At 41.2% G+C, this 19,415-nt stretch overlaps 1 long non-coding RNA gene across 2 annotated transcripts; it reads right to left on the reverse strand.

The window, feature by feature from the left end:
• Nucleotides 1-7,704: 7,704 nt before the first annotated feature.
• On the reverse strand, nucleotides 7,705-12,839 carry LOC115350770. 2 transcript variants are annotated; one of them, XR_003926596.1, is made up of 4 exons: nucleotides 12,475-12,839; nucleotides 10,906-11,196; nucleotides 10,264-10,323; nucleotides 7,705-10,021 (listed from the first exon to the last, which is right to left on the reverse strand). It is a non-coding gene; the product is annotated as an uncharacterized LOC115350770 (long non-coding RNA). The 2 variants fall into 2 exon arrangements; XR_003926595.1 differs by having other exon boundaries at nucleotides 12,442-12,839.
• Between the last annotated feature and the right edge of the window lie 6,576 nt (nucleotides 12,840-19,415).

Here is a 19,415-nt window from a genome sequence, read left to right on the forward strand (position 1 = left end):
TTCACCCGCAGCTGTCTGCCCTTTGACTGTATTCCAGAATTCCCATAGGGAATTTTAATATTAATTTATTATCTCACAAAGGTTTTAGCAATCAGACAATGCACAATTCACAAATTACCTTTTACAATTATATTAAAAGCTAACAAGAATTAAAATAAAGATTAAAATCATTTAGCAGCATTCATACAGTAACGGTTCCCAAAGATCAGCACAAGCAATGAAACACTGGCAGGAACCAAATAGTTAGGCAGGTGGCCAGCATAGATAACTTGGCTCATCAGTATTCAAGCAGAAATGGTCTTTGCATTGTCAGCCTAACCTTCTGCCTCCCCCCCCACACCCCCGCTTTTTTATCCTCTACTTAGTTCTTTTAGGTGGGAGACAGGCTGTTTCAATTAGCATATTTGGCAGCATGACTTGGAAGTTAGTTAAATGCAGAAAAGGAGTTCACTCACTGGCATTAAGCAGTATGCACTGAAAATAGTGTGCAATAATTTCTGTGTACAAGGATAACAGGCTAGATTGTCTGTGTTACATCCAAGAATGTACTGTGAGCAGTTTCAAAACCATCTCAAGGAAGAAATAATTTCTGCCAATATATCCTTCTAACTTAAATGTTGACCCATCAACATTATATGTATCTAGCTTCAAATGGTGATCAGGCTGCTTAGCAGAACTGCTTAAGTTTGCTAAACAGCCTCTGGAGAGCTGCAGAGAGAAAACAGGTCCACCTGTTTCCAGTTACTTGTACAAAAAATTTAAGCACTTCCATGGTATCATGCAGTTTGCTGACGTAGGTGTCCCGCCTGTTCACTGCAGCTGTAAACTTAGTGGTCTATGAAAACTTTCTAAGATAAAGTGGGTCCTCTTCCCAGGACTGCTTCCTAGTAAAATAGTCAACATATACTCATACCCCAGGAAGCCAGAAGCAGAAACCCTGTCTTGATCTGTCCCAAAGAAGTTCATCAAAGTGAAACCTGATTCCTTTTGGCTCTTTGCATCTCTTGCCCCATGACTGATATAATCCTGCATGGATTTGGGAGAACAGTTAATAGAGCATTCACCCTTCTATATATTTCACCTACTTTATTTACAGCCTGTTATTTGAGTGTTCCCCAGGAATGGGAGGGCCATGATAGTGTTGTATTGTACTGAACCCAAAACATGCTACTGCCTGGGTATGTACTCTCACAAATGGACTGTTATACCAAAAGGGGCCTCTAGAAACCACACAAACCAAGTGGAACACTATTAAGGGCAAAGAAAAATCTCATTAACCAGAAGAAATTTACTACTACTTTTTTTTTTTCCCCCCAAATTTATATATCTAAGGCAAGACTGGCACAGAGCTTGGATTCTCCCTAAAGTTGGGTGAACATAAACTATTCTTTGAAAAGGACTGGTTAAAGTCCAGATTTTAGAATGGCTTTATAGCCTGGATTCATGGATGAAGTACTTGCCATGGGAAGTTTCAGTCCCTGCTTTCAAAGCCGTTTATTTGTTTTACATCATAGAGTCTTTATATAAAAGGAGAAATCATGATAGGAACTGAGACAGTAATCCAGATAAATGCCCTAGCCACTGGCCCACAGAATCTAGTGAGAGGTCTGGGGCTGATGCAAGGAAGACTGTATTTCCAGCAAAGTTCTCAGGTAGAGGAGAGAGACTTCACACATCACAGCTCTTCTGCTGGTTGAAGACATATGTAAGTTTCCCAACTGTCAGCTCAGATTTTCAGTTTGGGACAATAGCTTACCTGTCAGCTACCATATTGCTTCTGACTGATCAGGAGATGTTAAAAGATACAGTGGTCCAGTCTGAAAAGGGGACATATACAGTGTTGGGGAATTTTTATGTTACCCCTTGAGGCAAATGAAACACACGTTTGTGCTTAAATATAAAAGAAAAAATTAATGAACAATGCATTGGGCAGAGTCCTACCACAATACGTGGAGAGATGTGGAGTCTGCAAAGATGTGTCACAAGCAGATTCCTTACATACTCTCACATCAGCACCAATTCTGAGTGGTTGCATGGGGCACTTCAGCTTGGCAGTGGGTCCATCCCCCAGCCCAGCTTTGCTGCCCAAAAGTGGCCCCTGAGCTTGGGCCCCTGAGTGCTTCCATTCCAGGATGGTCTACAAGACGATGCTGAGGCTGTTTCTTATGTCATCACCCAGGGAAACTTCACTTACTTGCAAGGAGTCCTTCTGTCTCTGGCATTCCTGCTTCCAGCCAGTTTAACCCCTTCTTGCAGTTGGGCCTTCTTGCCCTCCATTCCAGATCAGTCCTCAGTCACAAATTACCACTGCTGAGCAGTTACAATTAGAATTTCCCCTTCAACAGCCAGATTTCCAAGGCTTGACAATGCAATGGATAGTACAGATCATTTAACACCTTTCCTCTTAGAAACTATACCTCAAAAGTCTCTCTCCATTCAAGCTCTGCAACCAATTGCTTTTAGCCTGTTTTGGTTTTGGTGGCATCCACAGAAACTTAGCATGGCTGAGTCATTACCTGTTTGATGTAACCAACTGATGTAACTGTTAGGATCACTTTGGACACCTTTAGCTATTTGCAAAGAGACTATGACAGCATAATATATACAGCTTTAAAGTATACAGCAACTATTCATTGCTTGGCACATACAGAAGATAGCTACCTAATAAAGAACTAGGCTAAACATTAGCATGCTCAGTCTTTACCCCTTCCCATATGACAGTCGGAGACTCCTTGCTAGCCAGGCAGGAGTCATTAATGAGGTCGGCTCAGGAGGATCCCGTGTCAGGTAAAGTCACAGAGGTTGGCCTCTGCTGCTCTCTGGATCTCAGCTCTCCTTGAGTTGTTCACTTCCACCTCCCTCTTCTTCCTTAAGGGTTTTTTCTTTTCCACGCTGGCATTTTTACTTCCTGAATCCTTAAGCTGCTAACTGTCCCAGTTTCAATAATCCTACCTCCGCTGGCAATTTTACCTTTCTTATCTTGCACAGCTCCACTCTACAGATGTTGTCACAGCTCTTTCTCACAACTTAGCAATTTCCTCCGAAGTCTGAGCCAGGTTTCCCTACCAGAGCTAAGCCTTGGGTTTTTGAAACACAGACAGCAGAAATCCTACAAGAAGGCAGGAAAAGTTGTAAGAAGGAGATAAAAAGGGGCTACATTCATAAAACATATATATATTTAATGGAACTTGAAAAACGACCACTTTTTTTGGAATAAATTCAGAGAAAATCTACATGCATTGAGTGCTGTGTGTGATAGCATATGTCCATACATTTCATGTGGTTTGCTCAAATTTTTATGGTTTTAATATTTTGTACCTTCTATGAAAACTGGTTTGCTGCTAGATAACTGTATAAGTGAGATTTGATAAATGATCATATATTAACATTATGGTTGAAACAATAGACAAAGGGTAGCCGGGGAGATAATTACAAAAGTGTCGTCAAATGATTAACTAGTAATTATTCATAAGTTTTGCAGTTCTTTGCTCTTATGACTAGATGTTCCTGTACGCTAGATGAGAACAATGTTGAAACTGACCCCATGTAACTGAAACTGCGTTAAGCTTCAAGATCAAAGAACAAGGACAAGAACAAAGACTTCAAGGACAACCAACAAGAACTTCAAATGGGTTGGAGGTTGTAAAAGCAGCCCTTGGACTCAAATGGATCCTTCATTGAGCATGATCGGATGTAGGCAGTACTATGATAATCAGTTACAATAATTTTTATGTATATGTATACTAATCTGATTAATATGTAATTGTTACTCCATACAACCTGTTTGTGCTGTGGCATGCACGCTAGGTGGAATTATCGCCCGTGCATCCAGTGCTGCAGTAAAGAATGCCTACTTTCTAAAACTCCAAAATGAGTCTTAGAGAGTTTCTTCGACTGGCTTTTCGGTATCATGTGTAGCAAAATCAGTTTTCCAGGGACTTGTTTCTTTCTTTTCTTTCCTCACTAGGAGAATTTTATGTTAACCATAAAGTGAGAAATCAGAGGCAAATTGAAGGGAGCTGCAACTCGTTAAGAGTCACACCTCTTCATACAGAAAGCAGATGATATACTTGTTCCCTCTGCCTTCCTTCACATTTTTAATCAAGTTGCCTGAAAAGAATGAGCATTGAGCAATCAAAGTGTGAATGCCTGTGTCTGTTCATATCTAATAACTTCTGAACCAACCAGGCAGTTCTAACCAAATTTCACAAAGGAATAGTGATATCCATCTCTCTGCCCATTCCTCTGCCCAAGATCCAATATGGTAGGTGCCTGAGTAGAAGAGAAGGCATTAATGGCCTCTAAGAGAGAAAGGGTTTGTGAACTCATCCTGGAAAGAAGAAATTATAAAAATATTTCAGATGCCAAAAGAACTCACCCCAGCTTTCTCATCTTCTCATGCAGTCAGTCTACCCAAGGCACAGCAATATGGGAACAAGTTTCTTTAGTTGTGACACTGCCTCCCCAGCTCCAGTCTGCTGCTTAGTGCTCATGTAAAGAGGGAACTACAAGTGCCCAGCCACAGGAAAATCTCATACTTCATTAGGCATCAAAGTATCTAATCAGTAATCCACAAAACTCTTTGAAACCACTCTCATCTGGTTCTGTTGCTTAGAGAACTACATGTGTTCAGCATTGCTTCAGTGCTTGAAGTTTCCTGATGCGCATCACTCTTGCAAATGCTATCATTTTTATTTGCTTTATTTATGCAGACTCACAAAACCTAGCAGATTCCTACTATGCTACAGTCTGCTGTAACCTGGTGCTGTTTGTCATTTTTATTTAGTAAGAAAGGTACTAAAAATGCAACACTATCACATCCTTTTTATGAATATTCAGTGAATCCAAATCCTGTGGAAATAAAAGGAGAGTACTCAGAAGGCAATTTCTACCTGGACAGAAAGAGCCAAAGATGAGGAAAACAGACTGATAGACTGAAAACTGTTCCACAGATTGTTCCTTTTAGTTCCATAAACCAAATCATTGCCAAGCCTACAGCACAGGAAGGGTGGTTTGATCATCAACAGACATCCCCATCAAAATCATGACATTCAATTATGGTTTGGTTTAGGTGGTATTTCAGTGCTTCTCAGGAGTTACTGGATATTGTGCAGGATGAAGGGATGCTGCACTGTCCAACCCTACAGGAGAACTACTCGTATATTTTTGTTGGTGATGCTGTTTCAGAGTATTAATTTTTCTCAGGACAATGCAGTTTCTTCCTTAGAAACTTCAGGGCTTGGGTTCAGTCCAAGCCTTTGGCATTGCTGTTCTTTTCCTGAAATGGTCACAATAATATATGACTGAAAAGCATTTTATTTTTTTTAGAAATTGTTCTTCAGGATCCCAAACTAAGATAAGAGCAGGTATGATGATATCATTCCTTCTTTACCTTGTTCCTACATGATTTGATAATGTCACAGTGTCATACTTTCAGTTTTAATAGTATATCTGTTTTCTCCATGGTTCACAGTGTAATGTTATTTACACTAATAACGGAAGCTTTCATTTAAGGAATAGTTAAAAGAGCTGTAGGTCATAGATTTAAGAATTTTAAAAGTAAAAATAAAAATGTGTATTTCTGTGGATAGAGGGGTGTTCTAAAAACTCTTCTCCTGATTAAAAAATGCCACCTTTACTGTGAAAAACTTAGTGATGTGATCCAAAGGATAAACTAAAATTCATGGATGGTGTTGGAAACAGATGTAGTAGCTAATACAGAAATTAATTGTCCCAGGAAAAGCAAACTCAAGAGGGAAAGAAACACTCTTGTGCTGTGAATGATTTAGACATTAATGAGTCCACGTTCATCAACAGTGATGATTGTTAGCACTTAAGACAGCATAAAACATCAATGTCTCCTTTTAAAGGCACTCACAAAGCAGACAAATTCTACAGCAATCAGAGTTGAATGGAAGTACTTAAGAATGAATAACAATCAAATTGAGCAATGACTTTGGGGTTTTTTTTTGGCTGGCTGTTCTTGTGCTCTGTAACCCAGTATCACTGACAGCAGCCGGCTCTTAATGCAGACAAAAGATTCCTTACGAATACTGAGTTGACATTTAAAGTCTTCTGATAAATCAACTTAGGGAATACATTTGTACATGAAAATTCAGCTGACATATAACAGCACAAGGTCCACCAGAGCAACACAACTTTAACTTCCTGAGCACAAAAATAAAGCAAAGCTACTACTCTTTATGTTTTTGAAATTATAATGATTACCTAGGATGTGCAAACATTAAATGAAGTATTGAATACACAGTTCTCGAGTTATCAGTCAGCGTTCCCAAGTGCAGCAGTGAACAAGACCAGGATATGAGCTACAGCACTACAGAGTGAAACATTTAATCAGAAAATCCATATTTGAAAGACACCCATCAGCTTGTACAGGCTAGCCTTTAACTCCTAATTTGTAGTAGTTCTAATGGTGTGAGAATTTGCACCTTATATCATTCATGTTTTCTAAGTCCTTTGACATGTGACCACATTGTTATCCTCATTTTGTTAAAGTTGCAAAATGGGGTTTAGCTATTACAAGCTCACCTTAGGTAGCATTTAGGGACTTCTAACTAGCACCACAATCCTGGAAGACCTGTTTAATTGCTACCAAACGCTGCTAAAGCTTTGTAAGTTCCTTGGTACCTTATCTTAAAAAGCATTTTGTCTCCTGCTACTGAATATGGAGAGCAGCATCTCAGTTTTCACAGCATTGAGCATTGTTGGTAATGAAGGCTTATGATAATCCACAACTACTCCATCCATCTCTCCACAAGGACTCAGCCCAGTTAGCACTTCACAGTGAGCCTGCTGGTGTGGGCCCAGTCTGACATGCAATGAAATTCACTGTTTCTCTAAAGGGATGCTGGTTGGTGTGATAACAAACGTTATCGTGAAGGTTGTGGGTGACCTGTGTTGAATATCCTGTGGCTGAGAGGCTACAGGCTCACTTGTCCCAGCTTGCCAGAGGAAACCCTGGCGAGCAGGTTGGAGGCCATGGGCTACTGTGAGCATTCCTCACCTTGCCTGTGGAAGCTGTGCAGGAGCACTGCGTTGCCGACTCTGCTTCAAGAGCTGTTTATACATTTTATCCAGTAACAGCTTAACGCAGGATGCATAAACAATCCTTCACAAATGGATTCGAGTTTAGAGCTTCTGCATCCTGAAACATCACAAAGCAAATTGATTAAATTGTTACTGTACAGATATATATACACATAGCTTTGTATATACATAGTAGCTTTGTATATACATATATACACACACATATATAAAATAGGTGTCCTCCTGTAGAAGAGGTCCCAGCTGTAGATTTTAACTCGATGGAAATGCCTCTGGATAGCCTGGAGTCCTGTGTTTAAGCCCTGGAGGCAGGTGACCTCTCAGGCACCCCCGCATCCTTGCTTACTGGGTCATGCCTCCTTAGTAGTCAAAACAGAAAAAGCAATCCTTTTTCTATATGCACCTGTGCAGAATTTTGTTTCCTTATGCCTGTATAAATACTAAGAGAAGAATTAGAGATACTCGGAGCTTCCAAGACATATTCAGAGACAAGCCACATCTGACTATTACTAATGTGTAGAAAGAATTGCAGAATATTTGTGATATAAATCAAGAGTTAAAATTTAAATTGACCTTACTGTCATACAGAAAACCAAATGATTGTGTTTATAGAAATGACATTTTAATAAAAGGAAAATCAAAAAAGAGAAACATATCTAGATACTCATCTTCTTTATGGTTTTGTACATGTGTATAACTATTTCTTTTAAATTAGAAGGACATTGGTTTGTATCAAAATGCTGACTTTTGAGAAGAGCATCACTTTTATTCTGACGGTATCATCCGTGAAGAAGCAGTGCATCTGCAGTAATAATTGACCTCTTCTGTTTTCTGCATTTCAAAGAGCCTGAAGATATATTACTCTTTCATTGCTGAAAACGCGTTTGCTGTTTATGCTAAGTCAAAGCAACACAAGCAAAAAAACCCATGTCGGTTAGTGCATTGAGAGCAAACAATTTCCTTCATGTGTCATCCTTGTAGTAGATGAAAGATCAGAGGCTATCAAAAAAGGCAAAGGAATTCAGTGCTTTGGCTTGTAGCATTTTTGTTGCTCTCATCCTGCCAGCTGCTTAAGCGTGTGGTTAATTTTAAGTGTGGAAGCAGTTCTACTGATTCCTGTATTTTTAAATTAATTTTTAAAAGGCATGTATTTAAGTGTGTGTAGGATTGAATTAAAATTTAAAATTTAGTTTTCACATCTGATATGCACAGATTATTCTAGACATCTTTACACACAAGCGACATTTTGAGCCAAGCCTTTAACTGATGAAAGTCAACCTGGTACAACCATTGACGTTGATTAAATGGTCCTGTTTTACGCTAGCTGTAATCAAACTATTTTGTTATCGCAGTCAGTTTTTGGTGGATTTGGTTGACAGATTCTTGTGGGTGAAAGCAGAAAACAGTGTGGAAACAATTTCCTTGTCAGACAGTATTTTTGGAGACAACTTGCAGAGTTCAGCAGAACAGAAAGAGCAGCAATAAAACTGGAATGCAGGTAAACTATTCTCCACGCTGTTTTGACTAAACCAAAACAAAATAAAAGGAAAAATAAAAATATTTGTACAGAAAGAATGTTACTAAGAGAGATTCTCTTGTCTAATCTTGCATATGTATTTGTCTGACAATGACAGAAGATGTACTTGCTTTAAAAGAAGATGTACTGCCGCTGAGGTGTTATCAAACACATGCACCCATAAATATTAAAATATTTAATTTATGAGGCACCTACATAAATGTACCTCATAAATTATGACACCTATAAAAACAGTAGAAAGGGAAGGAAAATGCTTCAAGATGAGACATGTCTCAACAAACATAGTTGTTAAGTGACAACAAGATGACAGGAAATGGCCTAGATATTTGAAGGGGTATGGCAACTCTCCACAGAGGCAGGGATTTTTTAGACTAAGACAGAGGTGATCACTAAAGCAGAAGTGAGGTTTGCTTAACTTCCATCACCCAAGAACATGTTGGGATTTCTGGGCCATTGTTTTACAGTCATTCTTTTTTTCTCTTTTTTTTTTCTTTTTAACTGAAAAGGAAGGCTCTTACATCAAAATAGGTGGATCTTTCTTTTTCATGCTCAAAAAAAGTGAAAAATTAATTGTCGTATTTGTTCCTAGTGCAGTGCAGTTTCTAGCATTGTGCATCCTGGAACAACACATGGTCTATTCCCAGTTTAAGGTAGTCAGAACATGGGACAGGTGTTAAAGGAACAGATGGTATTAGTGTTCATGGTTAAGATAAGAAGGATCATTAGAAAATGTGTGTTTTAAAGATGGATATGGAGGCCAGAGTGGACAAAAGGAAGGAAATTAATTTAGGGACAAAAACAGTACAACCAACAGATTGGGAAGAGAGATCAATAATGAAATGGGGAAAGACTGCACAAAAAGGAGATCAGAAAACTGAGGTAAGAATTAGTCATTAATGGCTAGGGAAGGGAGGCAATGGCCAGCATCTTATTCTACAAAGAAGTGTCCTTAGCTCAATCTGGTAGCATAAAGTTTTCAGCCATAATTTCTTCTCTCACCGAGAAGTCTTATTGACAGAAGTATCTCAGATGGTGACAAGGAGCACAAATCACCTGGAGTCCCCCAGCAGCCTCTTTACTCATAGTCTTTCTTGAATCTTCCCTTACTTCAGTTTATTAAGCTAATTCTGACTCAAGGGTGACTCACAGTGTGACACTGAAGGAATCCTGACTAATGAGGGTATGCAAGTAAAGCCAACTGAGATTGCCTTTCCTTTCCCCATTCACCAACAGATGGAAGGAAAGAGATCAGGATTTCCTGATGCAGTGGATCCCAGGCAGCATGTACAGTTTTCTGCAATATTCAGGATAGACAAGTCCCAAGTGAGGTGTGTTCCAGTGTCTTTCCAGGCGTGACACCTGCTGGCACTACTGCTGCTGGCAGTGCTGCTCAGACAAGAAGGCTTGGGAAGCTCTGCTCTAAGGAGGAAGACATCGGGGCTTTTGAAAGCAATGCATGAACATATGGCAAAACATTTTGAAATTGTAACAGGTAGAAAGGGGGAGCTTTGGGAAAGGGAAATCAATCAAGTCTAGCAAGAGAATGGTTATGAGTGAAAGATTTTAAGTCTATAAATATAGTGGGAGACAAAACGAAGAAAAACAGAACAGAGGTATTAGGAAAAAAAAAGAGAAGGCATTCAGTTTTGGAGAGCCTATACCTGAAATGGCACCTGAAACCTCCAAGAAAAAGGTGTCCAGAGGCTGCCTTAAACGTTGACCTGGACAAAAGGAGAAAAGAGTGAGAGGAGTAATTTTGGTGGGATTAGTCGGTAAAACAGTGGGAGCAAATGGAGTTGGTAAGGAAAAGAAAAGGCAAATTGACAAGACAGGTGATCATAAAAACTAAATAAATAACAAGGAAAAGGAGTAATTTGTTACTTTTATTGTTGTTGCTATTAATAATAGTGCTTAGAACTACACAAGTGGTTCCTGTCATTAGCATGGGCAGGTAGTGAAAAAGCCCACAATGTCCTGAGAGATAACTTGCAGTAGGGTGGGCAAGCCTTTCTGTGTTTTAGGCCAAATAGTAGTTGTGCCTTAGTTACACTCTAACAGGAGTAACACCCTGGCATGGGCTAGTGAGGGAACTGGTGTCCTAGCCCTGCCATGTGACGCTGCCTAGGTGATGAGATGAAGGAGTAGGAAAGTACCCAGCTCTAGCACTATGAATCTCCAGCCTGCATGAACCTCAGTGAAACATGTGCTGCAAGGCCAGCAGTACAGGAGAAAGTAGCTGGGTCTACATTGCAGACTCCTCTGTTCCCACCAGTCTTCAGATGTGATTATGTCACCAAACATACCAGCTGTTAGGAAAGAGTTTTCCTTGCTGGGCTTCACTCTTGGAGGGTTGCTGCTGCTGTGGGCAGGAGGAGAAAGGAGACTAGAGAGAGCTGCCATTGCCTCCTGCTATCCTTATGGCTCTGGTAGCTCCTGCCGCACCGCAGGCTACACTGTGAGAACACGAGAAGGGTGTTTCTTCAGTTCCAGGCAACACAGTAACATAAGCCTACAGCCAGGTTCAGCTCAGCAAGAGGATGACTCTGCTCTGCAGCACCAGCTGGCAGCCCATGGCTGGTGTGGAGTTAGGCTCCCTGCGAGGACAGAGAAGAGAGAGAATTCTACACACTGCAAGACAGCCACGTGCTGGAAAGATTGGCAGCAGAGACAAGATGACCGGGGTTGTTTCTCGATGAAAAGCAACCTGTAGAAGCTGGAACAGAAACTGGATTTGCTCCAGGACAACTTGCTTGGCTTCTCTTATTATCTTCTTTTGTACTTGTGCTTTCTAGTATAGTGGTAAGTACTACTTCTATACATGCATACTTATTGAAAACACATAAACCTCTTTTCTGCCTTCTTTCTCGTTGCCCCCAGACTTAATGTCTTTTTTTTTCCCCTCCAAAATCTTGAGTAGACATAAGAAACCATTTTCCAGATTGTGACAAACAGCCTAAGCCACTGACTTGATAGCACTTACATGGATTTATGCCTGCTGAGGATTTGGCAAAAAAGTTGTTTACACATAATTCAGCTTCTTAATTGGAGGCAGACAAACATACCAGAAGAAAATGGAGAGGCACACATTAAAATAGCTGTATAGAATGTGTCCCTTGCCCCCACAGTATTCTTATTCTAACAAGATTTCCTGAACATTCCTTAGCTTTCCTTTGAGTCAAATGGACAACTGAGTAAAACAATAAATACTTTACTAATTTATGTTCTGAATTTTTGATCCCTCATGGCTTGATTTATTAAAAACTTTCTGCTCACTTGGAGCAATTGTTAATTTCTTAACTGAATTTTCTGTATTTAGAAATGGTTAATCTTCATAATTATTATTGAAATAATGTGCTATCAATTTCATATCTACAGCGGAACTGTTTCCTAAATTTCTATGCATCTTAGAGACAGTCAAGCTCCAGCTATTACAAATCATATATAATTTAGAAACTTCTATGGTCAGAAAATATTTGGATGAATAGATAATTAAATTAGCATCAGAGAGAGACGTCAACAATCTAGCTGTATTTTAAATCTAAGACTGGCTGCTTTATGCAGCTTTAAAGGCTCTAAAGTGGCAGAGGCAATTTCAGTTGCTTACAGCAGGTGGTGGTATGTGCTATTAAAATAAAATATTCACTTCCAGGAAAGACTGCTGCTTAGTTAATAAGAACATGAGTAGAACGGGCAAGAAAATGACTGCTATAAATGTGTTGAAAGCTTTTAGATTAGAAAATTGAGTATTTATTACTTAATTTTAAAGCTTCCTGTTTCTCTGCCTTATGACTACAGCAGTAACATTTAGGGGATAGTTATGGACAAGCCAGACACGTTACCAAAAATAGTAACTCAAACAGCCTAAGTCTCACAGAGCGGTTTTCATCCACGAACCCCACAGTCTTTTAATCTCGCAGCCTTTTATAAAAAAGGCAGACGTGATGCACTTTAGGACAAGATATACGTGGAACTTAGGCAGGCAAAAGCAAAATGGCAATTCCGATAATCCTCTTCCAGTTGCTGCCCGAGACCGGGGCGAGCTGGATCTCTGCAGTCCCAGCCACCGAGCCCACCGGAGGCCGGGAGCGCCGCTGCTGCTCACGCGGCGCTACGCCTCGACCTCACCCAGCGCTCGGCCTGCTGTCCCACAGCCGGGCTCTTCGCCCGGCGCCCGGAGAGCCGGCAGCGCCCGCAGGCGAAAGGCTGGTTTACCTCATGGCTGCGCAGAGACGAGCGGCGGGCGGCGACTCCACAGAGCCCGCACCCCTCGGGCCGCAGGCGGAGGACGCCGGCGCTGCCCGCGCCACCGCCAGCGCCAGCGCCAGCGCCACCGCCACCGCCACCGCCACAGCTTCGCGCCCTCGCCCCTCGCCCCTTCCGGTTCCTGCCGGCCAGGGCTCCGCTTCCGGTCGCAGCGTCCTCCTCCTTTTTATGCCCGTGTGCCGTCGGGGGGGGGGGCTGCTGTTGGTAGGGGGCTTTCCCTACCTTTAGTGAGGATAGTTCACTCAAAGTTCAAGTAGCTCTTTGATTTTTACAGTAGCAGAGCTTCCCTTGTGCTGACCGGGGTGCTCCCTTCTCTCAGGGTCACGCCTCATTAACCCTTACAGGGGTTGAGTCGCATCCTTCGTTTTATTCCTCGCATATCTCCAACAGTTTGGTCTAATCCAAAAATTACTGGGTCTGGAGAGTAGATGTTCCCACAGAAATATTCCTGAACCGGTATGTTTGTGTGTACACGTGGTGCCCGCAGCCGACAAGATGAGGCTACTTACAGAGGAAACTGTATGTATCCTGAGCAGAAAAGATACCTTCTTGTGGTGTTCGGGGATGGACTCATTGCACGTCTCCATTTTCACCTTCCATGTATTCTGCATCCAGAACATACCAACTTCAGACAGATTCAGATCTCTCTCTCCCTATGCCCTCAGGGGGGAACCTGCACAGGTCATAGGGACCACGGATTCCTGTCATAGGGACCACATGTGACAAACAGAAGACTGAGATACCCACTTCCACTGTGGGACCTAGTTCTGGGTGGATATGAACATGGGTTTCCCACATGTCGTATGAGATGCTGTGATCAGCAGCAGTGTCCCCTGCACAGCTACTGTATATTTTCCATTGCAGAGGTGGATTCTGACAGCATCTTCCAGACTGGATTCTAGAGGCAAGATGAGGGGCAGTATGATTAATGAGTAATTAGAATCAGCGAGATGTCTACCAGCTTCCAGATTGCAGTTGATTCAGGGTGAAGCTAGCAGCAGATATTAAGGGTAAGTTTATCCATAAAATTATAGTTACCATGGCATTTCAGATGCCTACAAGAGTTGTACAGCAGTAAAGATAGTTGTCAAGCAGCTCGATGACACAACCGCAAACCTGAGTTCTTTTGTGAATTTTTGTAGGTTGTTTTCAGTCGCTAAAGGCCTTTTGCCCTCATTTACTACATTAATACGATATGTCTAAAGGTTGTTCCCCTTGTAATATTAGTTTAGCACAGAATGGTCTTTAACTGAGCCATCTTCTTGGAATCCGTATAGTCACTTGCACATACACAAAACCAGCTGTTAATTTAAGAAAGTGATTTTTCTTCTCACAGAAACATCTAATTAAGATTTTGATAATTCTCAAAATAAAGTTTTGGCTACCAGTTATGCTCAAATGTGGCAAAGGTAGGACCCATAGGACCTTTGGTTGCGTTAATGTCAGGGTACCAAATAATAAGACTTGCAGGGGCACCTGAGAGCAAAGGTTCTTTATAAGCCATCCCAATCCTTATGTGTCATTGGTTTTGTACAACTGAAACATTTTTCCTCAGAGAATGTGCCTTCCATTGCAAAGTGGAGAAGCACTTTTGTCTTCTTCCACCTTGGAGGCTCATTTTTAAAACCAAACAAATCCAAACCGTACCTCTGCAAATTGCAATCCCCAAAAGAGCAAGATTTCCCTTCACTGAACAGCATCTTAAGAATTTCAGTGTCAGCTTTGGCTGAAGCTGGGCTGTTACTCTGACATCCTTGCATTTTATGCTGACCTACAATAACCCCATCATTCCCATAAGCCCTTGAGCAAAAGTCAACATTTGTATCAAGCCCCCTTGTGGTATCTTGATTGCAAATACCCACCAGGAATTTAGCTGAAACACTCTTGGCTTGTGCATTACATAAAATTTCAATCTTGGAGCACAGTCCGACAAAATAAACTATAATCAACTGTGAATTATATGTGGGTGGTTTATCCAGTTGCTGATTAATCACTCCAATAATTGTTGCAAAGACAGTTAGCTAACTCAGTGCAGAGCCAATTTCTGTGAGCTGGGCTTTTAAACTCAAGTGCAGTGCCATGTGAGTATGGCTATATGTGTCCAGAAGTAGTCACCTTTGCACAGTTTGGATCTTGAGTCAGTAAATGTGCCATTCAGGAGCTCCTGAACTGCTGCATGCAAATGCAGCCCAGACCTCGCAACACTCATTCCCATTACTGGCAGCCCCGGGAAGAGTGACACAGAGCCACCAGCATGATGCTGGATAAAGCCAGTGCAGATCCAGCATGGCTGGGGCAGGGGGAGGGTGGATAAGGTCACAGGTATCTGAGGGAAATTCTGCAGAAACACTTTCCAGCAGTCTTGGTAAAAGGATTTTCCATTTCTGATACAGAACGAGGTAAACAGATGGAGCCAACACAGATGCAGTGCTGTATCTGAACTAGTAAACCTGTGTGAAACCAGAAGCCTGATGCAAGGAAGCCACTGTGAGGGTAATTTCAGGTCCAGCCAGTGATTCAGTGATTATTGTGAATTGAGTCTACACAGAGTTATTTGGAAGCCTCTGTATACAGTGTTGCCTAGCATCCTTGTGATCTGGAGTGGTTCAACAGCTTGCTTAGCCAAGTCCCAGTCCACTCCATTACCCTGGATGGAAGAGAGCTAGCGGTTCTCAGATGCATCATCTATTTGTCCAAATGCAATGTGAGTTTCACCTGCAGCATTACGATAACAAGTGTCCTAAAGAGCTGCGAAGACTGCAAACTGAAACTAGGAAAACTGATGCAAAAATATTACAAAATGTAAACAGTAATGTTACCAAAAAGCTTGGAATGAAGAACTTATCAACACCAATTTAGTGTAGATAAGCAGACACTTCTTTATTGACGGCCGGGTGCGCGGGCGAGTCCTCTCACGAACCACGCACACCTGTCACTAAAACAATACACCTTATATTAAGACTTGTTGATACATATTCATTAGATTTCCAAGAAAAGTTATACATATTCATTAAACTTCCGGGAAATCATTAGCATATGTAAATGTCCTTTACGCAGACGCAGTGAAGGTCTCTCCGAGGCGTGGTAAGTCTTGGAGGCGGGTAGCTTTTGACCAGGAGGTGTGTTTTGGTATTATAATGAAGCAAAGTTCGTCTAGAGTTTATGATTTCTTCATCGATGTTATGGCAACAGGTGCAATCCATCCTTTTTGACAGTAGCTATGTGGTTATCTCTAACAGCTCTAGCCAGGGACCTTCCAGGAGCCTTGTACCGCACATTCTATCCTTGGGGATCGGCCGCTGCGTTCCAAACAGGCCGTTGTCAGGTAACGTACTGACAACTCTTACACCACCCCGTTGTCAGGTATTTCTTTATCTTGTTATCTAAGTTCTAAATGTTCCTACTAGATGATTTTAGCCAATTTCTCCGGTCTTGATACGGGGCTATACAGGGGATTTCACAGCAGACACTGGTTGGTGGTTAAATATATAAAATACAACATACATATGATTTTGCTAAAATATTAAAACTAAATATGATTAATTCTAACTAATAACAAATCAATGACAAATCAGTAACAGTAAAGCTTATACTTCAGTTATACTCCAGTTTTTGAAGCTTTAACATCAAGATGGATGACTTTCTGAAAGATGTGTCTGGGTCCAGCTGAAGGTACCGGCCTGAAGGAAACAGTAGAAGCCTAAGGACAAGCTAGGTGATTATATTTGTTCTTTTCAGTTTAAAAAGTCAACATGGTGATGCCAGCAACAGACATAAAGCATGGGGTAGGTTCTGTGAGTCAGATCTATTGATTTACAGGACTGATGAGTCTCAGGTTTCAGGTTTAAACTTCTGATTTTTGTGTCTAGCTTCCACACAGCTATTTATTAGGAAGAAATAATTGTAAGGAAGGTGAAAGGCTTTCCAAGCTCTCCCTTCCCAGCCACAGCACTCTGGTATGACAAAGGACAGGTAGGTGGCAGTAACAAGTGACTAATATCCTGCTGGATAATTACATCTGCCACAGGCTTATCTCTTAGCATCAAATGCCTCCAAATTAAAAGCAGGGAGTATAGGGCAAATGCTGGAGGTACTAAATTAAGCAGGAGGGAAAAAATAGCCTGTAGAGAGTCAAAGAAACTGAAGGAGTTCAGGTGGGTAATGAAGATTGTAACACTGGCAGAGACAGAAACTTCAGTGTGGAAGCTGTCTGAGGGAAAATGTTCAAGACCAGAATCTGCAGACGTATTTGGGGCTCTAAAACAGGTGTGACAATGTACTGAAGGTAAGGCTCTTTGCTATAGTAAGCTAAGTGAAGGTGAGGTGCCTAGGCTTTCAAAGCAGGGGGAGAAGTGCTTTCAGATGTCTCAGCAAGGCCCTTGTTATTCACTGTGTAAAGAGCCAAGGATTTCTGTAAAAGGGTTCAGTACTTATACAAAACCCTACGTCCCTGATTCAGAACTTCACAGTAGGTTTCCCCATTTCGTAAAGCTGATCCTTTGTCTAAATGTAGAGAAAAGGGAGAGGAAATCTCCTTTGTGGCACAATTCTGTAGTTGCAGCATGTGAATATGCAAGTGAGTAATTTGAGATACAGGCTCGCCATAGCTTGACACCTTTTGAAGTACCTACTCTCATTTTTTTAAAGTGTTTGAACCACAGGACTATGTGGTATTTCAGGAGGAAGATCACTGTACATCTCTCCTGTTGAAAGAAGATAATTTTGCTATGCTGAATGCAAAATTTAGGGCCTCCTTTTGTAACCATGGCTATTCTCTCAAAATAGATACCCACTTTCAAAAGGGCATTCCCCCCAGTAGATATGAAGTGGGTGAAGATATAGCACTGTAGCCCAAGAAAAACATGCAGGGGGTGGGACTGATCTCCAAAAGTTTTAGCACATTTTTTGATCTTTAGTCCTATAACCATGAATAACAAACACACCTTATAAGAAATGCAGTAGCAGCTTCTTCTCATCTTGGGAAAAAAAAAATAATGATGGAACGGTACACCAAATTCCCCACCAAACTCCCAAATGCCCATTCTTATCAGTCCTTTGTACCTCAGAAGATACAGTTACTCAGTGCAAAGCACAGCCTGTCCTGGAGGTCACTGATTTAAACATGTTTCTAATTAAAAATATCCTGGAAAGTTCTAAAACTGAAGGAAAATAACTTGCTGAAGTCTGAATATTTTATTTTTTAAACAGAGGGCTCTAACTTACATGTCTCTGCTGACCACAGCCACAATGATACGGTACATAGAAAAGCTTTGCCCTGGGACATGTAGTCCCAATACAGTTACGTTTTACTAAATCAAACCTAAATCTTAAACCCTATTTGGGAAGTGATAAGCAACAAATCTTGTGGAATTGGTTTCACTTCCTCCCATGGGATTCAGTACTCAATATTCCACATCAGCATGAACAGGGCTGATTTAAGAAGGCAGCCTTCCATCTCAGCTGAACCTGTTTGGCATATTAAGAAGGCTTCCTTTGCTGGTGAGGATTTAAACCCATACAACTTGTAAGGACAAGCAGACATATCTGGGATTTCCAGACCACACCCAAACCTTTGGATTTCCTGATAAAAAGTTTGTTTTCCATGTTAAGACCTGTCTTGCAAAGAAAACCCACCAAAACCCAACAAAACCAAAACCAACAACAAACCAAAAAACTCACACTGCTGACTTCAGACATGTTAAGGTCAGCACTATTTGAACCATAATTAATTAGGACAAAGTGGCTGATGAACTGTGGCTAGATGCAACCTGGCACAGAGCACAGAACACACTTGAACTGTAGCAAGTAGCTTTACAGACAATGAGCCACAGAAATACCACAATTTAGGGAGGAATTTCAGCTATGGACTTGAATTGAGGAGCCTTTCAGAATCAGAAGCTGATGGATAATGAGGACAAACTTGAGTGATGGCAATGGTGATAACAAAGGTGTATTGCAGGCTTCTCTCCTGTACCAGAGTGGCATACATACATGATGCCTGAGGAAACAGTGTTTTGTGCACGCTTACCTCCAAACCCTGTCCCAAACTTTTAAGATTCAGTACCGGAACAGTGTTGTCCATTCATGCCATTCACATACTGAAAAGAGCAATGATGCTGTTTATCTGCCTTTGAAAGGTTGTGGGCAGTTTACAAAAGTCGAAAGGCAAGACATGGAACTGAAAAGAATAATATAGAGAGTGACCACAGCTGTTGTAAAGAAAGCTGAATTTCTCTCAAAACTAAGGGGATGGAGAGTGACCTTTGTTTTGGATAATCGTCTGTGTCAGTTGAGTGGATCAACTAGTTGTGTAAATCGCCTTCCCTGAGTTAATCAAAAGGTGGGAATGCCTTCCTGAACCAGCCAGACCAGCCCACTGCACTTTGATTCAAACACACAAGGAAATAGTGTAAAGAAACGTAGTTTTCAGAAGGGTATTTTATTCATGCTTGCATTTAATACTTTTCTTTCAGGTTCTTATTGAAATTCTCAAAAGTTTTCATTTGTTGTTCAGCCGTCAGTCTAATTTTTTTTCCTTCTCCCCAGCTTG

The sequence above is a fragment of the Aquila chrysaetos genome, chromosome 14 (assembly GCF_900496995.4).
Source record: "Aquila chrysaetos chrysaetos chromosome 14, bAquChr1.4, whole genome shotgun sequence".
NCBI classification, from domain to species: Eukaryota; Metazoa; Chordata; class Aves; order Accipitriformes; family Accipitridae; genus Aquila; species Aquila chrysaetos.